This window comes from Lissotriton vulgaris, chromosome 4_1, assembly GCF_964263255.1.
Source record: "Lissotriton vulgaris chromosome 4_1, aLisVul1.2, whole genome shotgun sequence".
In the NCBI taxonomy this organism is placed as follows: Eukaryota; Metazoa; Chordata; class Amphibia; order Caudata; family Salamandridae; genus Lissotriton; species Lissotriton vulgaris.
In genome coordinates this window covers 675783439-675804635 of record NC_141691.1, presented here as the reverse complement: position 1 = coordinate 675804635, position 21197 = coordinate 675783439, and positions in this window count along the sequence as shown.

The window sequence follows — 21197 nt, the reverse complement described above, 5'->3', positions numbered from 1 at the left end:
TAAATGATCTAGTCTCTTGTATGCCCCGCAGTGAATTTTTTCCAACTCCTTGTTCAGTTTTCCTGGATACACCTGTTGTGCGTAATTGAGGGCCGGCATTAACTTGGCCTTGAGGACTCTTTGAATGGCAGTTGATGATGGGCTGTGTAAGGAGGCTTGTAGTTTACATAGGGCGAAGGTGATGGTCTTCCCTTTGCCCTGAATTTTCTTTAGGTGGGTGCCACACAACCCCGATTCGTGAAAGGAGACCCCCAGGTATGTGTATTTCTGTGTGCTGTCCAAGGTCAGGTGGCCGAGGCTCCATTTTGCTCTTGTTTTTTTGGGGTAGTGCCCGAAGATGACTATTTTTGACTTGGTCGGGTTTGCTACCAACCTGTTTTTGTTATTGTATGTTGCCAGGGCGGTGAGTGCCTTTTGAAGCCCTATTTTTGTGTGATCCAGGATTACGAGGTCATCCGCGTATTGCATAAAGTGAATTTTGGTTGCCCCTATCTTTGGTGTTGATAAGGCGGCCCCCGACAGGGCTGTCTCCATGTCTGCTGTATATAAATTAAACAGCAGGGGTGCCAACACGCACCCTTGTTTTAAGCCCCGGTTTGTTTCAATCTTGTCGGTTGCAGAATCGCTTGAAAGTTTGATTCTTACCCAGGTGTTTTGATATAAGGATTGTATCGCTCTTAACAGAGAGGGGTCGATGTTCCAGTGGACCAGCTTTCTCCATAGGATGGTGCGGTCTACTCCATCGAACGCAGCTGAGTAATCGATGAAGCAGGCGAATAATGGGAGGCTTTTACGCGCCCGCGCTTGATTGGCTAGGTAGGAAAGGGCAATGATATTGTCTATGGTCGAGGACCCTGGTCTAAAGCCGGTTTGGCAGAATGGCAGGAGATTTTCTTCACTTTCCCAGTCTGTAAGGTCCTTCAGGATGGCACTGGCGTAGGCTTTGCCCTCGATGTCTAAGAGGGCGATCATGCGGTAGTTGGTTGGATCCGATTTAGTCCCTTTCTTATGGATTGGGTGCAAGAGCGATCCTCGCCATGAGTCCGGCACATCTCCCGTTAGCCAGCAGTCAGTATATAGATGGGTCAGATTTTCGGACCAGAATTCAATGTTTGATTTGAACAAGTGGCCTGGGAGGCCATTGGGGCCCGGTGCGCCGTTTGGTCTGATTTTTTTTTGTATTTTGGACACTAGAGATTTTCCGGGAGGGGGCGATGTTTTGATGATTAAAGCCGGGTTCTCTCTTAGTGGGGGCGTGTCGAGTGGCTGATTGATTGATCGTTCTTCGTTGTAGAGCGATTTTACATGGGAGACCCAGGCTGATGCCTCAAGGGAGTTTTCTTTGTGGTTTGTGTCTCGACAAAGGTGGCTTATGTAACTCCAGAACTCCTGTGATTTCCCGGGGCTCAACAAATCGAAGATTTTCAGCCACTGAGCCTCGCAGTGGTTACGCTTTGCGGCCCACACTTTTTTGGAGTGGCTCTTTGCCGCCTCCTGCAGTTGTATTTTGTTTGTGATTGAGCGGTTTTTACTGAGGGCTTTTTGTTTTTTATTTAAATCCTTTGCACTTGTTTTGATTTCTGCGTTAAATCCAAAGGCCGTCGGGGGATGCCAGTAGATTGTCGTTTGTTTGTCCCCGCGTCCCCGAAGTATTGCCGCTAAGGTGGCGGTGATTCCATCCCATATTGCTATTGCGTCATGGCTGTGTATGCGTGGTGGCCAACCTGCCCACGAGTTTGCCCAGTTGTTAAAAGATGCGGTGGGTACTTGTCCCCATTTAATTCTTCTGGGCAGCTTTATTAATTCTTGGCCGTCCGTTTCTCCGATGCATACGGGCCTATGTCGTGGATTCACTGATAAATTCATGGTGATTGTTAGAGCTGCATTGTCGCTGTCGTTGCGTTGGTGTACAATGAAGTTTGTCATTTGGGCTTGCAGTTTATCGCTTAGAATGATGTAGTCGATCGTCGTTTGTTTGTTGTACGTAGGACCGACCAAGGCTCCCGGGGTATTCTTTAACAGCACTGTGTGCGCCGTCGCCAGATTGTAGGATTTTAAAAGTTCATTGAGTGCTTTGGAGGCCCCGAGCTGTTGATTTTGCTCAGAAGGGACCCCTATGTTGTGGATGTTGAAATGACCGAGGATAATACAGTCTAATGATGAGTGGTGTAGCAGTAAGGATTCTAATTGTTTTGCAAGTGTGAGCGAATTAGCTGTGTTCTCCTGTGTGTTATGATAGATGTTGATTAATAATATTGGAGCAGTGCCGTTGTTGGAATGGGGGAATTTCAAAATGCCCGCCTGAAGGGTGTCTGGTTGGTTATGAAGTTCCATGAATTCTATGTTCAACGAGTGTTTAATATAGACGCAGGTCCCCCCCGAGGGTCTTCCAAATATGTTATTCTTTTTTGCTGCTTTGCCATATTCTGCATATCCTCTTAGCGACAGCAGTTGGGTCAGCCAAGTTTCCTGTATGCATATGATGTCTGCTTCCTCCAAGAATTTCACCGCGGCTTGATTCAGTAGCAGTTTTTTAAGGCCTGATACGTTCCACGTTAGTATTTTTAAGCTCTCGATAATTCTCTTTTTGTCTAAAGTTTTTACTCGCTCAATGGGAGTGTGTTGGTAGGATCGGGCTAAATTTGCAGGACAGAGTGTGTTAGGAGCTGGAGTTTAGTGCTGATGACAACCAGGACCAATCATTGCTTGCATGACCCCTGGTTATGCACAGTCGATTTCCTTGGCTGGGATTAGTTGTGTTTATGCTGCTTTTACATCCCTGGAGAACGGACACAACTTTTGGCCTGTAGTTCGAGGAAGCATTTATACGTGTGACTCCTGCCACGCCCTGTTCCTGGTTGTCCAGCTTAGAGTGTGACATCAAGGTTTTTAAAATTGAGGGATATTTTTGTGCCGGCTTTGCCTTTATCTTTATGCCCCAGCTTTCCAGTAGAGACTGTTGGCTCCTCAGTGCCTCCGCCAGGGCTGGGCTGATGAAGGTTAGTTCAGTTGTTTCGTTTTTTTCCTCCGCATCCGGGGGCAGGAAAGAGATGGTTTCGATATCTGTGGTTTTTATGCCTTCGAGTCCCGGGATGTTTGCGCAGAGTGTTAAAAGGTTGCTGCGGTTGAGGATGTCCCATTTTCCTTGCGAGGTGTATTCTGGGTGTAGCAGTATTTTCCGTTCATTCGCGCTTTCTTGACTTGCAAACCTTACGATGGCCTCGTTGGGCCGAGTTTTACCCTGAGTGCCGGTTGGGAGTAGCGGTGTCGGGCCGGGCTGGTGAGAGTTTGTCTGATGTTTTAACCCTGTTGTAAGATTTGGCGCCTCAGTGGGCATTGAGCAGGGTGGGCTGTTCTTCCATACCCTGTTCACGGCGTGCTCCAATTTAAGGTATGTTGACCCGGGGGGGGGGCCCTCTGAAGATCTCCAATGGTGACATTGGGGGTTTTTGTGTAGTCAGAGTCTAGTGCTCCGCTCGGTGTGTACTGAGGTTGCCCAGAGTGCTCATAGCTTGTTTGGTGGAACTCCCGCTCATGTGGCGTAGGTTTGTTTGCTTCATCACGGTTGTGTGCCTGTGATTCGTGCACATATTTTTCTCTTATCGGAACTGTAGCGGGTTGGGAAGCCACAAGGAGGGCTGGCGAGCTTAGTTCCGGTGCTGAGGTAACTATGTGTGGATTTCCCGTGGTTGGTTCGATTACTTCTGCAATGTGCGTAGTGGCTCCAAGATTGGGTGTTTCAACTGTTATGGTATTACCTGGAGGGTGTTTATTCGGTCGTAACCAATTATGAGTAACGCTGGTGGCATATGCTTTATTTTTCTTCTCCTTGTTGAGTTTTCTTAGTTTTTTCTTATTTTTCCTTGATAGGTTTTGCGACTCTGGGCTGATCGGTTTAAGGGTTTGCTGAAGGACTTGGTTTTCAGCCTTGCTCAGGGTAATTCTTGATCCATGATTGGTGGACGTTGTGATCGGGGCCATGGAAGCAGTCTTTTTCGGAGTGCTTGGGCAGAGGATTGCTGGGCCTTTGACCATGGGGTGTGCCTGTGTAGAACCCTTTGTGATTAAAGGCATGCTCGTCTGGCAGTTTTTTTTATTTGCTTCGCCCTTAAGGTCCTCTATTAATGTGGTCATGATGTTTGGGAGTTTTTCTAGGGTGTGCAGGATCGGACTGCAACTACATGACTCTGGCTTGAATTGTGCACTGTCCTGCGCTCTGCGTATCAGAGCGTTCAAGTTGTCCAGTTTTGAGTCTATCCCAGAGATCAAGTTTGCCACTATTTGTAGGATATTGATCTGGACATCAAGCTTGTCCGCGTGCATTATCGCTGCACCTGTCATTGAGAGGAGGGCTTCGCTGATCAGTGATAGATGATTTGTGTTTGCAGAGCCGCTGTCAGAGAGCGGGGGCAGGGCCAGTTTATCATGTTCCGGGGAACCCGTTCCTGGCGACTTCAGTAGCTGGTTTAGGGTCCTGGCGAGGGGTTGTCTGGTTGCACCTCACTTTGTAGAGGGTGTTCCGTAGGCCGGTCCTGAGTGCATCGCTATGATAGGGGAAATTGTTCCTTTCTTGCCATCATAGGTGCTGTCTTAGGTGTCAAACTTATTAGCATTGATTAAGGGAGGGATACTCTGCTGACAGTCCTCTGGTGTAGGAAGGATCATGTCCGTTGTGTTTGATCGGATGGGCCCGAGCACCGCCCTATCTGGTCTCGTAGATTTAGGAGGTATTCCCCTCTTGAGGGTAAGTACTGTTGGTGAGAGGGGAATCCTGGCGGCCCGAGGGCTTGCGAATGTTGGGCTCGGCCCTTCCTCCCTTGCTTGCGTGGTAGGTGATCTGTTCAAGGTCCTAGAACAGGTGGGAGGGGAGGTTGTTTTGGGGCTCAAAAAACTTCTTATGACTCTGTTTCCAGCGGCGCAATTTGGGCGTTCTTTAATGCTGAGATTGGCCTTGTGCGCATTTAATTTCTGGGGGCTATAAGGCTTCCCCGTAATGTCAGTCGGGGGTTGAGCTATGAGGAAGTGAGCCGGCGGTTCCACGGTGAGATCGATGTGGGGTCCCGGGAAGGTTGGAGTTGCTCCAGTCGCACCCGTTGATCCTGAGTGTTCCCCATCCCAGGGCCCTGGGCCTTGATAAGACCCCCCTAGTTCTAATACTGGAGGATAGAATAGCTTCGCTTTCCGTCTCTTGGCCGAGCTGTGTGGCCGTGGCCTTTCCTGGGATTGGATTAAGGTGGAGTTTCTGGTCCTCATTTTGTAGTTGGTTTTGGGTGGCTTGCCGGGTCCTGACAGCTGCTACTTGATTGGTGGAATCCACGTGGTAAAAGGGATCTGTGGGAGCTTCCTGGGATCTCCTGGAGACTCCTGCTGGGTTGAAAGGCGCCCTAGCCTCTCCTACTGCTGCAAATCCGGTGCTTGTGCTTATGCTGGCAGGCAAGCGCTTGTTGCCCAGGGGAAGGACCAAGCTGTATGCCAAAACTGTGGCGGCCCCCTGGCCACGGGGAGAGCGTTGTTCAACTTCGACTGGGTGATGTTCTGCGGCTCTGGGCTCTGGTTATAGTTCTGCAGTGGGCCAGCTGGTGCTTTTGCGGGGAGTTGTAGTTGGAGGCTCGAGGCTCGAGGCTCTGGCCCTGACCTGCTGACCTGCTGCTGGGTACTGTACTCCCGTCGCGCTCGTGGTCCCCGTTGATGCGGGCAGCGCTAGGCTTGGCTTGGCTTGACGCCCCCTGGCCCCCTGGCCTCCGGGCCCTGTGGAGGGTTGTGGGGAATTTTGAAGGTGGCGCCGGTAAAATCCGTTCCGCACGACAACCCTGACCCCTGGAAGCGGTCCTGGCCCCCCCCCCAGGTGCTCTTCCCCTGTGCGCAAATCTGTAGCTAAGTCCGCTGGTCCGGCAGCTCTCTTTGAGGGGGGGCAGGGGGAGTACAGGCAATGAGGTGGTAAATGGTAAGTGCCTGTGGGCCAGGGGCGGTGATGCCGCTTGCTTTGCGGTTTGTTTGCTGCTTTTTCTGTATCTTGTGCCTTGTGCCTTGTGCAGTCTGGTGCCGTCCGCCACTTCACTTATGTCATAGCCACCTCCAATAGATCGATTATGAATCCAGTTGGGACATTGGTGGGTTTGGGTCTTCTCTCAAGGGCTCTCGTCATAAATTCCAATGCTGGTGTTTGGGGAATACTCGTGTAGAGAGAGACGATATCCATTGTAACCAATAGTTGTTTATCCTCTTCAAAATTCATGTTATCTATTAGATTGACTACTTGCATGGTGTCATGTAGATATGGTTTGGTCGACTCAGCCAAGGGCTTTAAAAAGAAGCCCACATATTTACAGACTGGTTCCAACAACGATCCACAGCCAGATATAATTGGTCGTCCTGGTGGTTTAAGTGTGCCCTTGTGCAACTTTGGTAAAGTGTAGATGATAGGTGCTCGGGGTTGGTTCATGTTAAGGAACTCATATTCTTTCTGCGACAGGAAACCCAGTTCTTTGCCACCCTCTGTGATGTTTCTAATGGTCTTCCAGACATCTTTGGTAGGGTCCATATTGATGTGAATGTAGCTAATCCCATCTCTCAGCTGTGAGTAGATCTCATCTTTGTAGTCCTCTACGTTTTGCATCACAATTGCTCCCCATTTGTCTGCCGGCTTGATGACAATTGATCTGTTCATCTTCAAGTTGTTGAGAGCTTGTTGTCCGCCTTGTGTGATATTGTATTTAACATAGGGCTTTTTTTTCACACATTTTCATAATGTCACGTAATACCACGCTTTCATACGTCAAGATCCTGTGGGATACAGAGTGTGCTGGAGGCATGAAAGTAGATGGTGGACGCATCCCCGTATATGATGTTGATGATATTGGTAAAGACTGTTTAAAGAAGTGTCTTAAACAGATCTTACAGAAGAACCTGTGAAGTTCAGCCTTTATATCGAAATGATTCGCATGAGATGTCGGCACAAAAGACACCCTTCTTTAGGATGCTGGTTTCTTCAGGGGAGAGTGTGTGGGATGACAGGTTGATGATCGGGTTTTTTTGAGTTACCATCGATATGTTCTCCTCCTGGGATTGATCTTCCTGTGATTCTCGGGCTGGAAACTGACTTGTTTGGAGTTTTGTCCCTGTTGGCATCCTGTGTCCCAATTCTGTTGGTTCAGGCCGCGACGTGGTTGTCTGTTCCATGATCCGCCTCGGCCTCGTGGTGGACGCCAGTTGGTTTCCTCTAAAAAAGGAGGTGGTCCAGTATGATGATCTCTTGGTGGTTGGTACCATGCGTCCTGGTACTGGTGGGTGCTACTCGTGCTTGCCTGTTCATTGTCACTTCCTGTGCTGTATGAGGAATCTGAGAAGTTGGTAAATCTCCTTCCCCCTCTGTACCCCCCTCTTCCTCTGTTGAAGAAATGTCCCTGGTGGTCCTGCTTAAAGTAGTCTTTTTGTAAATAGGGATATGTTTTCTTCTTATCGTAGTAGCATCCGTCCTTCGCCAATTTATCCAATTTCTTAGCCTGTGTCTCTACATCAAAGTCCTTCAGTGTCTTCTCAAGGCGTTCTAAGGTCTCCTTGGGATTGGCAATGGCGGAGTCCCCGCTTGTTTCTTGCCTGAGGTCACTTATCTCTTTGATTAGTTTTTCAACCTGTACCAGTGCTGTCTCCACACCCAACACCATCCAGTGGCGTGAGCAATTGTTAGCCACGAAGCTAAACCCTTCTTTAAATTTCGGATTGTCAACGAAGATCGCAGGTTGTATGCGCACTTGAAGGCCAGTTGGTATGATGTTCTCCCGGAGGTATTTTGTTAGCAGGTGTCCATGTAGTCTGGTGTGTACCAATTTCTTTTCAAGACGCTCCAATTTGTTGATTTTTTCATTCAGTGAAAAGTCAATTGTGGGGGAACTTGATCATGAGAATGCAGACCCAGAATCCCTTTCTATTAGACTCTTAATATCTTCTTCAGTATATAAGAGAGTGTCCCCTGCATTCATCATGGGGCACCCAAATAGCAAACATGCAAATTGAAAAAAGAAAAAGAACCCTCGCAAGCGTGTGCTTGCACAGAGAGAGTTGAGTTTTTACGGGGTTACGGCCAAGTAAAAACTACCCGGCCTGGGTCCATAATACAGTACGTTTGAATAGTTGGTCGGAGTAGTTAAACCATTATGTTAAAAAAATTAGAGTGTAAGTAGAACAAGACAAAACACAGATCACCACAAACTGAAAAGACGTTTAGGAACGAAAATTTAATTTCCATGTACTCCTGGCATTAGATGCGATTAACATTCAAAGCATTAATGAGCTGTTACAAAGTACTTATTGGTGGTGCTCATGGGTGTTTGAAGCAAGATGGGGAATGGAGTAGTGAGGGTGAATAGGCAAGTGGGGGACAAGGTAAAGGTGTTTGTGACCCAATATACAATACGCAATATGTACAAATAGACCTTCATACCCTAATAGCGGTCAATTAGTTCCTACATATACATTCCTCATATGTACCATACAACTTAATACATGTAGTACTCTGAGCATGTGGGAGTTGGGTAGGACGGTCTACGTTTCGACCCCAGTGACGAGGACGGTGTGTGGTGGCCTCAGAGCGGGGTCTTCATCAGGACAGAGGAGCACCTATTAGAGGGACAAAGAAGAAGGGTTTCTAGAGCTATTGTGTTTGTATGTGGTGACAATGTTCTGTAGGTGGAAGGACTGGCACCTATTTGAGTGGTTAGAAAAGACGGGAAGCGTTCAATTCATGGTAGGGCTCTCACGGGGCTTCTGGTTTGCTAAAAGAGAGACATGCAATGAATATACATGCCAAAGCAAGGTTTCCCAGTCATAGGAACAACCAAGTGGTAATATGCTCACTTCTTTTGGGACAACTGGGGTGTAAATCACCCGTTGGCAGTAGGAATCAATCAGGAAGGGAATTTGCTGTCACAAGACAGGTCGGAACGTTACGTTTACTGTTAAACAATACAATTACATGTCACTAAAGCCCCGTGTGTAAGGGCCATGATGTGGGTGGAGAGGCAAATCTAAGAAAACGGCAACACGTGGTGGTTCTGTAATCGCTATGTTAAAAGGCTGTTTACCTGGTTCCCCGTTGGCATGGAAGTTCGGGAAGTGTACTACTGTGAGGTTTTAAAATAAAGCAAGTGAAATGCTCATGATAAGAGGCAGGGTTAGTAATATCAGCAGGCGCGGGCGCTCCAAGACATGCAGAATGATAAAATGACGTCAGCGTGGGTTGTACTTTATGTCACCTCACAGAACAAGCCATTGCAAAATATGTGCAGCCGGGTCGGTGTTGGGGCTGACTAACTGAAAAAGTGTACATGTAAGCCCGGCTGTGCCTGACTTAAGAACTCAAAAAAGGGAGGAATGGCGATTGTGTCGGTTAACTATGTTGCGTATATGTGGATGGTGATGCAAACAAAAATAAATGCGAATGGTGCGATCGCAAAGAGCTCCACTCTTACCTCCTTTGTGCGACTTGAAGCTCCAAAAGGAAAGCTCACGCAGGATGGCTTGAGGTAGATAAGGGGACAGCCACAGCGTGCGTGCACTGGTAGTGCAGCCGCTCGATGGTTCCGGGGAGCTCGTCCAGACAGTCACCAATGGGTGAACAGGGGGCGGGGCTGAGGAGTTAAAGCGGTATCAGTGGACGTAAATCAGACGCTGGAATGTAAATGCGTAGATTCGTGGATCGGCAAGATCCTCATTAAGCATGCATTCCTTTAAAGTTGGCTCAGATGAAATCAGTACAATTCTTAATTTGCGTCATTATATTACATTAAAAATCGGATGCATTAAATTACACTCTAAACATCAGCAAAATGCACAGTATTGGTTTACAACTCTGCGGGTATATAATGTCTAACTGTTAGACAGTGGTAAACAATTGGGAGACAACAAAGGGGTTATTCAACATATCATAAGAAGATACACATTATATTACAGCATGTAATAGCAGTGAAAGGGTGTTAAGGCTGATGACACCTCCGCGGGTATGAAATGCCTAATTGTTGCACAATAATAACCATTGGGGAAACAGAAAAGGTTATCGACATATCAGGAGAAAATACACAGTATGTTTCGGCATGTCATGTATAGGTAGTAGAAATGGCGTAGGACAGCGTGTGCATATCTAGTCTGTATGTTATGTGAACAGACATCTCCTACTCTGCTCCTGCCTCTGCGCCTGTGTAGGCCCGGGAGGGTGCATGCATGCAGTGCACTAGTTAGCATTTTGGCTATCATGTAGTCGCATTCCCTACAGCTGTGGCGTGTCACTAAAACAGATGTCGGCGGTGCCTCTCCAGAGTGTGCGTGTGGAAGTGCGGGGATGTGGTTTGGATATTCCTGGCGAGAACTAACACAGGAATCTCAGTGAGCAAGCTGTGCTTTTTTCTGTGGGCTGATGGATTTTAGCTGAAGAAAGCAATAAGGACCATGCAGAATGGCAAATGCTGCTGATAAGGGAGATTCGCCAAGCAAGACCTAAAAGAGGAGCCTAGGAAACCTGCTATCCTGCATGTGAGTTGTCCTGATGGCATTATAGGAATTACATAGGTAGCGATTAACGGTACAGTCCAGAACAGCTTAACCCTTTCAGTGCGAGCATCGGTCAACGGCTGTCGCGAGCACTACTTGGCTAGTGCTGCGCACTTCCATTGGCCGACGCAGCCCTGCCCACTCATTAAAACTCCAGCACCGCGACGGAATTCGTGCCGCGGTTAAGGAGCAACGGCTGCAGTTTTGTTGATGGTGGATCTACCACAGGTCCCATTGGTTGTCTTTTCGTGTCAACACTTCTTACCATGCTTAGCTATCTTGCGTAATGGCCTCCGACCTATCGGAATGGAGCGCTACACAAGACAAGACTTCCGCATTTCGATGTCAACAAAAAGGCGGTCTTACAAGTCATATGATTGCCTTTGCCCTTTCAGAACACCGCTTTGAAACGCGGCTCGCCCTCCGTTCGGGTACCTCCCCAACCGGCTCGGAAGCCGGCAGAGAAGTACCGACGGAGAGGTGAGTTGATTCTGCTCGTTTTTTCTCTTGTATAGCTGTTTTTCTTTCGTATAGCTTTCCTTGCACGGACACCAAGAAACTGTTTACAACTAGTGATAACCACACTCTTGCGCTACACCCCAACCTATAGTACATGCTGGGCGGTGCTACGATGGGTGTCCAGGTGATTGCTCGTACGCCGATAGCGCTTTATATAATACGCACTGTTTGGCGCTTTATCACCAGTTTGATTTAACACACAAGATTTCGCCACATGTGGGTGTGAGATCTGACTGAGCATTTTTGCATGCAACAATTGGCATCTTTCCTCTATATCACTTCTTGCCATTATACCATCTTTGAGGCTAACATGCAGAAGAGGTTAAAGGTTAATCTTTTCCTAGTTGTTTTATACAGCCCGACATACTAAGACTAGAAATACTCACCTACTAACCATTTTGGATGAGATGGCTCTTCTGGTGTGCATACTTTCTCATTTGATAGGAAGCAATTACGATTCCATTGAGTTTGCTTCCCTTTTAAACAGAGTGGTGCTTCCCTCGTTCCCTGAGCCGTTGCCAGGCGAGGCGAGGCTTCAAACTCCTATAACAAGGGTAAGTTCTAGTTACATGTAGGAATAACAACGATGTACCTCCATGTTAGAAAACGAAAACAAAACCTAATTTTGTATAAACATTCATGTTTAAGTAGAATATGTCTATCACTTACATATCTATATGTTTATATTTATGTGTCCACTTACCTGTTGACTGTCTGTATTTTTATCTTCTTACCAGTGACATGCAAAAATAACCGCAACAGATCAAACTACACCTAGGAAATCAGGTGATCTTTTTCCTTGTCGCAGCATGACACTCATGCAGTCACTATTCTTTTCATTTATCACTATTTAATTGCAGAAGCATAATGTATATCTAGGTCCTGATGAAGGCAATGGACACACTAGTCCAACATTGTTGCTGAAACATGTCGACCACCCTTTCCATCCAGGTAGTTATTTGTTAAGACTACCTTTGCTGCTCTTTTAACATTGGTGGAGCGAGCAGAACACAGAATAAAAATTAATATTTGCTCCCTTACCCAATTTTATTTTCACCATTATTCACTATCTTTTTCACATGCACTGCAAATCAGTCACACATTTATCCACAAACTAGTATCATCAATACTAAGACCACACTGGTTACTACCAGGTTCTTTGGAGGTTATAAGATCTGACCTTCCATATTTACCAGTAGGTTTTCAAGTGAGTGATCCATAAGGAATCCCAAATGATGAAGGGCGGTTCCGTGTGGTGACAAATGGGTTTCCTTTTAGATCACATTGAGATCAGGGTACCTCCCATCTTTTCTGGCTTTTCTTTGTTTCTAGGTAGGATGCCACAGGCAGAATAGGTTTTATGTGTCACATATAGACTTTCATTTCTAGACCCATTGACGCTTTTGTGTTTTATAATAAGGTAGTAGTATGACCATGACAGCTGTGTGGAATTTATTAAAATATCTACTTGTCCTTGGGGCAGGTTGCTTCATAAATCTACATGTCCTGTAACAAAATCCACTTGTCCCTTTGGTGCCATGATATGTGACGACAAATTATGGCAGCAATCTCAATATATAGGGCTCTTACAAAGCCTCTCTGATTATGCCAGGGCTCATACCATAGTAGTGTTTGAATACTAGCAATCCCTTTATGTTGCTACATTTCCGCAGATCTACATACTGGGACTGAAGGTAGTGGTAAACAATAGTTCCAGGGTTGGAATGTCCTTTTGAGTCTGTCCCAACCTACTAACTTGCATGTTTTAAGAGTTTTCAACAACTCTTCTCTATTCTTTTCGAATACTGAGAAATGTTGAAAATTTACACCTGACAATGACAGATGTAAGCCTTCTTCCAGAGTTGGGAAAAAGTGGTTGTAGGGAAAATAAACTTGCAAACACTCAGGTGTTCGCATGAGCAAATCTACACATGCATATTTGCTCTTGCTAAAATACAGTTCACAGAGGGTTGGGCTTGCTTGTCCCAAGGACAAAATGCACTTTAAAACTTGTTGCCCTTGACCCCAAACAATATGTCCTGGGCGTCGCGCTATAGGAATTCCACATCCCTGCATGAACATTTGCAGGTTGTCCCATGTACTGCAAAAACAACAATTGATGGACAGAATGCAGAACAATGTCATACATTCACCCCAGTACAGAGATCTGGGCCTAAATCCATCGCTTTTTTTGCACTCCACACCACCCCAGTTCAGACATGGCCATATGCAAATCAGCCTTGATCCTGTGCCTCATGGGAACAGTCCAACCCAAACTGCCAAGCCATGTCTTTTCTGGACCGGAATCAAGCATCCTAGGACCGGATTCTGGCTATCAGCCGTCTTCAGCCAGGATAGCTTCACTCCAGTGGTGTGGAGAGCATGGGACTCACATCTGAGCATACCCATCCCACTCGGGGTGATAAATGCAAAAACAACAATTGATGGACAGAATGCAGAACAATGTTATACATTCGCCCCAGTACAGAGATTTGGGCCTAAATCCATCGTTTTTTTGCACTCCACACCACCCCAGTTCAGGTATGGCCATATGCAAATCAGCCTTGAACCTGTGTCTCATGGGAACAGTCCAGCCCGAACTGCCAAGCCATGTCTTTCCTGGACCGGAATCAAGCATCCTAGGACCGGTTTCTGGCTATCAGACGTCTTCAGCCAGGATAGCTTGACACCAGTGGTGTGGAGAGCAAGGGACTCACGTCTGAGCATACCCATGCCACTCGGGGTGGCAAATGCAAAAACAACAATTGATGGACAGAATGCAGAACAATGTCATACATTCACCCCAGTACAGAGATCTGGGCCTAAATCCATCTTTTTTTCTTCTTCATGTACTTCACTCAGTTGCGGGAAGAGAGGAAGAGCTTGCCTTGGTGATGGTTGATATTGTGAAATATTTTGATACTCTAGACTGGGCATATTTGATAGAGGTACTAAATTGTATGGGGTTTAATCCTGTCTTTTGTAGTGGAGTGCAGTAGCTGTACACTGATCGCAGAGCAAGTGTGAGAAACTGAAGGATATTATCTCTAGACTGGAGGCCAGATAATAAGGGGTGTGGTTTGAGTTTAAAGTATTTCTTAAGCGCGCGTGCACCTAGCGGTTTCATGGCGCTATAAAGTACTGAAAACCTGAGGGGCATGAAAAACGGGAAAACGAGGGAAGGAGCTTAAGGGGAGAAGACTTGTTTGAAAAGAAAGGTTTTTAGTGACTTACGAAAAGGGTGTACTGGGCACAGGATCTGAGGTGAACCGGGGGAGAGTTCCAAAATGCAGGTGCGAGTGTAGAGAATTTGGAGCCTCCCCATTTTTTTCATTTAAAACGAGGAACTACGAGCAGTTGTTGGACGGATGAGCTTAGCTCCCTGGCCGGGACATAAGGTTGGATTTCTGAAGAGATAAAGGCAGGGGCTGAGCCGGACCGGGCATTGAAGGTGATGCAGCCCAGTTTAAACAGGGCTCGTTCTCGGATGGGGAGCCAGTGTAGGGACTAGAGGAGAGGAGTGACGTGGTGTGATTTGGACAGGTTGAATACCAGGCGGGCCGCCTGGTTCTAGACCAGCTGGAGTCATCGCACACTGTAGGCGGGCATGCCGCAATAAAGGGCATTGCCGTAGTCCAGGCGGGAGATAACCAGCGCCAGTACTATGAGTTTAAGGGCCGGGAGAGAAAAAAAACGAGAGACTTTGCGGATAGTACGGAGAGCGAGGAAGGACGAGGACACCACCGAGCTGCCTTGGGAATGAAGGGAGAGTTGGTCATTCAGTTTGAACCCGAAGGTTTTTACAGAGGAAGACGGAGTGGGAGGGGGACCTAAGGAGGGGGGCCAGAAGAGAGAAGACCAGGGACTGGAGCAACCACCTGTCAACACCAACTCCGTTTTGTCTGGGTTTAACTTCAGGTGGTTGAAGTTCATCCAGTCCTGGATGAACATCATGACAGACTGAAAGTTGGACATGGACTCAGGGGATGCGGATAAAGAAAAAATGAGCTGGAGGTCATCCGCATAGTTGTAGACGGAGACCTCCAGCTGTTGGAGGGCGAAGATGAGGGGGGCAATATACAAATTAAATAACAGAGGGGAAAGGGAGGAGCCCTGTGGAACCCCGCATTGAACCGCACGGAAGTCCGCCGAAAAGTCACCCAAGCGCACTGCCTGGGTGTGGTCTCTCAGGAAGGAGGAAAGCCAGACCAAGGCGTAGCCTCCGATCCCCGCCGCTCTGACACGGGAAAGTAAGATGGCATGATCAACCATGTCAAAGGCGGCGGAGAGATCGAGGAGGACCAGTGCCTGGGGATGGTTAGTGTCCATGCCCTCTCTGAAGTTGTCAAGGACCGATAGCACTACGGACTCCGTGGAGTGTGTGGGGCGCAACCCAGCCTGACGGGGGGCTAATACCCTGTTCTCCTCTATAAAGTCGCTGAGCGTACTGGTTACATGGCGGTCCAGTACCTTCGCCAAAAAGGGCAAAAGTGAGATGGGGCGATAGTTGATAAGTACTGAGGGGTCGGCGCCAGGTTTTCTGAGGATGGGCAGGATGATGGCTGATTTGAGAGGTGGAATGACGATGCCCTGTGATAGAGAGCTATTAAGAAGGGTGAGAGGGGGCAATACACAGGCAGAAAAGATCTGTTTCAGAATGTGAGCAGGACAAGGGTCTAAAGGGGAACCAGACTTAACCAAGGGTAGAAGGGAAAGAAAAGAAGGGGAATGGAATCAAGGGATGCTAGGAAGGGGGGACACTGGAGATCAACAAAGGAGGGGGGGGATATTTGCTTTTATGTTGGAGATTTTATCTAGAAAAAAAGAGTTGAGGGAATCACATAGATGCTGGGAGGGAGAGGGTTTAAGGGTGGCTCGGTCAGAGTATGCGAGATCGTGCACAATGGCGAAGATTTCTCTGGGCTGATTTTCGGCGGTTAGAATTTTAGAGGAAAAGTAGGCATTCTTAGTGGCCAAAATAGATTTTTTGTAGCAGGCCAGAAGGGTGATGTACTGGTTCCTGAGGTTCGGACAGTAGTCTCGCCTTCAGGAGCGTTCCGCACGGCGGACGTTAAGTTTAAGAGCCTTCAGTTCCTCGTTAAACCAACGGTTTGCGTCGTTGGTGCGCCTGGATGACACCCGCCTTAAGGGGGCGACTAAGTCGCAGCCTGATCGAAGCCAAGAGTTGATGTGGTACATGGCACCAGGCAAGGTTGTCTGCTCTCCCCCGTGCTCTTTGCTTTGATATTAGACCCATTAGCTTTTAGACTCTGAAAAGGGTTTTGGGACTGGAAATTGGAAATTCCACCCTTTTAGTTTCATTATATGTGGATTATGCTTTGTTTCATTTGGCGCATCTTAAATAGTCTATTTCGAGAGTACCGGCTTATTTGGACATATTTGGAAAAATAATTAGGCAAAAATTGTTGTTCCCTTTGGGGACTCTGGTGGGATGTCCTGTGGCCCAACTGCCAGATCTAGGCAGTCAATGAGAGCTATATAAGTCTATATATCTGGAAATAATGGTAGCCTCGATTACATGGGACAATACAAGTAAAATGTGGAGAGGATGCTTGTGTTGCTAAGGTCATTAATAGGGCTTTGAAATATGCTAACATTATCTTTCATTTTTATGTTTGAATCTTCAACAAAGAAAAGCGGTATAATAGTCTAATTTACAGCCCAGTTGAATCATGCACTTGACATCACAGCATTGACAAATGGTGTCCAACAAGTACTGAAGGTAAATCAGGGAATTGATCACTGCATGAAGTTCGGTTGGATAACTACCAAATTTGGGTATCGGATGGTCCACATATATTCCATGAGGGTCAGCTACTCATATCTTCGCAGGATAGGAGAAAAGATTCCATTATATCATAACAAAACAGTAGTAACAACTGGAGTCCGTGACTTCAAATCCCAATACCTCCCCCCCACCCCAACCCATTCTGTCCAGTGAAATATCTGTTTGCATCAGTGAATATGAAAATAGCAGTACAGCATACTTAGGCCTTGGCAGGAGAAGAGATAGATCAGTAAGGTGGAAGGCTAGAGCGTGGGTGTAACAGCCAATCGCCATGCCACCCCTAGTTATCTCATGGGTGGGGATCACTCTCATCACTCCCCTGCGTGAGAGCTCGGAGATTTGCCAGGATTGCATCCCAACTGGAGGCAGCTGAGTATTTGCGGAATCCCAACGTTTCCTCTCTGTGCAATGCAACACTCTCTGCCTGTGCCCACACAAAAAAGGACAGCGTCAATGCCTCGAGTGATGAGGGCTCCGGGGACTTCCACCATCAGGTGATACGTTGTTTGGCCATCAGGAAGGCCAGGTTAAGGAACCTAGCTGTTATCCTATTTTTCTTAGCCCTAGGGAACAGGCCCAGCACGCGTGTAGTGTGGCGCATTCTGTGCAAGTCGACAGTTGTGTAGTGACACTGTGCCAATAAGTGTGAAGGAGGATCAAGACCACCAAATCTGGAGTAGGTCTGCATTCACCAGGGCACAACAAGGGCAGGCAGCATCTACACGTTGGAAGTGCCTACCTGGTCCCCTAACTTGTAAGTATTGTATTAATAAGTGAGCCAATGGCTAGGTAGTCAAGTTGCCCCATGATCGGGTCAATGTCACAATCAGGGAATTAACCTGTCCTGGAAGTAGCTCAAATTCGCCCATTAGTGTCTCATAAGGAATGAGGGCACCATCACTGTATGTAATCCTACAGCATGCCAGGTTTCAAGTTTCCCTGAGGTAATATTATTACATCGCCTAGCTGAGGCAGGTATAGGGGGCACCGTGTTGAAATGGTTTACTAACTTCTTGTTAAACAGAAAACAAATCGTCGGGTTAGGACAATTCTACTCTAAGGAGAAGGAGATTGGCTCAGGGGTACCTCAGGGCTCTAGTTTGAGCCCTACCTTATTTAATTTGTATATGGCTCCCCTGATCAGTCTTATTGCGTCCTTCAATGTGAATACGGTCGCATATGCGACGACACCCAACTGGTCCTGACTCTGGACAAAGATACAGCTAAAGCAGAACTAGACCTCAAAGAGTGTCTGACGGCAACCTTCAAGTGGATGCACAAAAAACATTTGAAATGTAACTCTGCAAAGACAGAGATCCTACCATTTGGGAAAAATAATTTATTTTCCCCACTCACCTGTTGGCCACCCGATGCGGAAGCTCCCCCTGACACTATCAATGCCACTCGAAATCTGGGCATAAAATTTGATAATCTGCTTTCTTTTAAGCAACAATCCAAAGAAATAGCAGCTGCCTGCTTTAACATCATGAAAGGACTATGCAAATTTTTTGACTATCTACCATTGCCCGCCTGCCGAACAGTAGCAGTTGCTTTAATAACATCCAAAATCGACTACTGTAATAGTCTGTATGCTGGAGCAACAAAATCTACCCTACATAAACTACAGACTATTCAAAACGCGGCAGCGAGATTGGTCCTTCTGCTTTACTGCCGCCGTGGGATGGGTAGGTTCTGACCCGCCTCAGCCTAGAGCTATCCAGGGGACTCCCCGCCGCTCAGGCTTCCCAGGGACAGTCGGTGGGGCCCGACCATCAAAGGGTTTAGGGCAAGAACCAACGCAGTAGCACTTGCTGCCCTGTAACACAGGTTGTATACTGAAGTTTCTTCAATTTGGGGGATACTTCACACTAATTGATGAGCAACCCTAGGTCCTGAAGAATCGCCATAACTGGCGTGAAACATGTTGACCACATCATAGGCGAGGGTTGAACGAAGCCGCATCACCCTTATTGTTATGCTTCGCTACCCCTCCCTTTACCAATTTTAATTAAGCAGTGAGCCATCCTATTAAAAATGTTCTAATGGACTCTACTGACTTACTTTTAACTTTCACTCACGCTCACAATTGCACTTTCTAGGTCCCTCACACGCATGCACCCATTGGCTAGGAATAAAAGATCTCCACCAAAAGAGTAACACTACGTGTTACCCGGCAGGCATTGCACCGCCAGCTTGTCGTTGGAGCAGGAGGCCAATGATGACACGATACGGTTACTTGGACGGACGGCTACTGTTGTCCAACCTTCTAACTGTGTGAGGCATCCTTATTCTGTAAAGGGTTTACTTGATTCCCTGTTATACACTCTTGAGAGTGGCTGCTTTTCTCCCCTGGGGAACTTTGTACAATTGTTGTATATTGCTCACTGGACACGTACATTGGACCCCGATAAATATTGTCCACAATTGTCCCCCCCCTTTGTATACTACTGGTCCTAAGGTTGCCAAGAAGATCATCAGCATCAGCCGCCCTGAACAAGCTGCATTGGCTTCCTATTCAGAAGCGGATCTTATTTAAAATCATTCTGATCACATTTAGGTGTTTTTACAAACGGGGCCCAAAATACCTAAATAACAGATTCCACAGGTATCATCCCTCGAGAGAACTCAGATCAGCCACAGCCAATCTGATCACTGTCCCCAAGTTCAAACTTGCCACTAAGGGGGGAAAATCATTGGCAGTTCTTGGGGCCAAGGCCTGGAACACACTCCCTACAGACCTTTGTCTAATATCTTCAGAACAGATCTTCAAAAAATCTTTAAAAACTTGGATCTATGGACTCCCAGAATCAAAATGCAAAACTCTGGTCTAATTATACTCAAACTTCCCAAATGTAGTTGAAACACCATACTACCTGTCAGCAGTGAAGACAAAGCGCCAGGATGCTCCCTGGAGCGACAGAGCGCTATATAAAAACCACAAAACATCAAACATCAAACAATGGTGGCATTTCTAGGAGTGCCTAGTGGGGATAAATCTGGTGCATATGGAGTCACTGAGCACGTAAGTTAGATGCTCCAGCGATAGCTGTGGTGTGCGACACCCAGCAGCAGTGAGTCCAGCACTTTAGCTCAAGTGGTTGAGTGAAACAGGTAATGGATTTGAGTCAATGTCCAGGGTGGTAACACAGTGACTGTGTCAGTCAACTGCAGGCCAGAGAGAAATTTGAGCACCCACTGCAGCTGAGAGACATAATAATATTGTTCTAGGTTGGGTACCACCAGGCCGCCTTGGTCCAGGGGTAAGTATGATTTCCCTAAACCCACTCTGCAATGCTCATAGTTCCAGATGAAATCTTTGAACCACGTCTCAAAGTCTCAGAAAAATTTGGTCGGGATGTATAGAGGTAGATTGGAAAAATATTATAAGAGTCGAAGGAGGACCATCATCTTCAGGAGGGCCATCCAACCCATCACCGACAGCGGTAGTAACTGCCAAAAAGCAATAAGCAATTTCCTGGGTTTCTAGTGTTCAAAATGGGCCATCCGAACCTCTAACTGAGAACACGTACAAGCGCTGTATTCATCAGAAGCAGTTTATTTAAACCCAATGCATTTCGGACCTCTGCGGGCCCTTCATCAGGAGAAACTGAAAATAACAGTAAAACATACATTACAATCCAATTTATGTATAAAGCCTCAATAAGAAATCTGTGTTTTATAATATACCGTTCATTGCTTCTTAATTAACACATGCAGTTCGAAAAAATACACTTTTCTGAGATAATCCCCCATTTCCTCTGGCAGTACTCGGATGAATTTTTATGTAACCAGATTCAACCTGTTCATTATCCCATACGTGAAACCATTATTAATGCAGCCAACCTAACCCCTCATTCTTCCCACTCCTTTCTCCCAGTCTCTTTCCTCTGACACTTCCCTTTCCACATCCCATCCACGTTCCTCCTTCATCAAAACACCTTTCAATCATACTCATAGGTATCCTTCCTACACCAACCTTACTCTGTCTCTCTACTCGTTCCTACTCCTTCGCCAACACAATTCTTTCTAACCCTGGGCGGAGAACTACGCTCCGTTCATGGAGTTTGCAAATTTTCTGCAACTTTGCTGCGAGCGCGAAGCTGTCGACTACTTCGCAATCTACAGAGTAGCGTAGTAGTTTTTCTTCCTCGCGTGCTCAATAGCATTCTCGCGTGCGCGGTAATGACTTACCATGGTTCTGCGTTTGCTTTCTCGCTTTTCTCTCCCGCTCGCGTTCGCTACGATGTTTGGAAACCGGCCGCACAATCAAACCCGACTGTGAGAAAGCGATAACGTCATTCAGACGCGGGAACACGTTATTAGGACG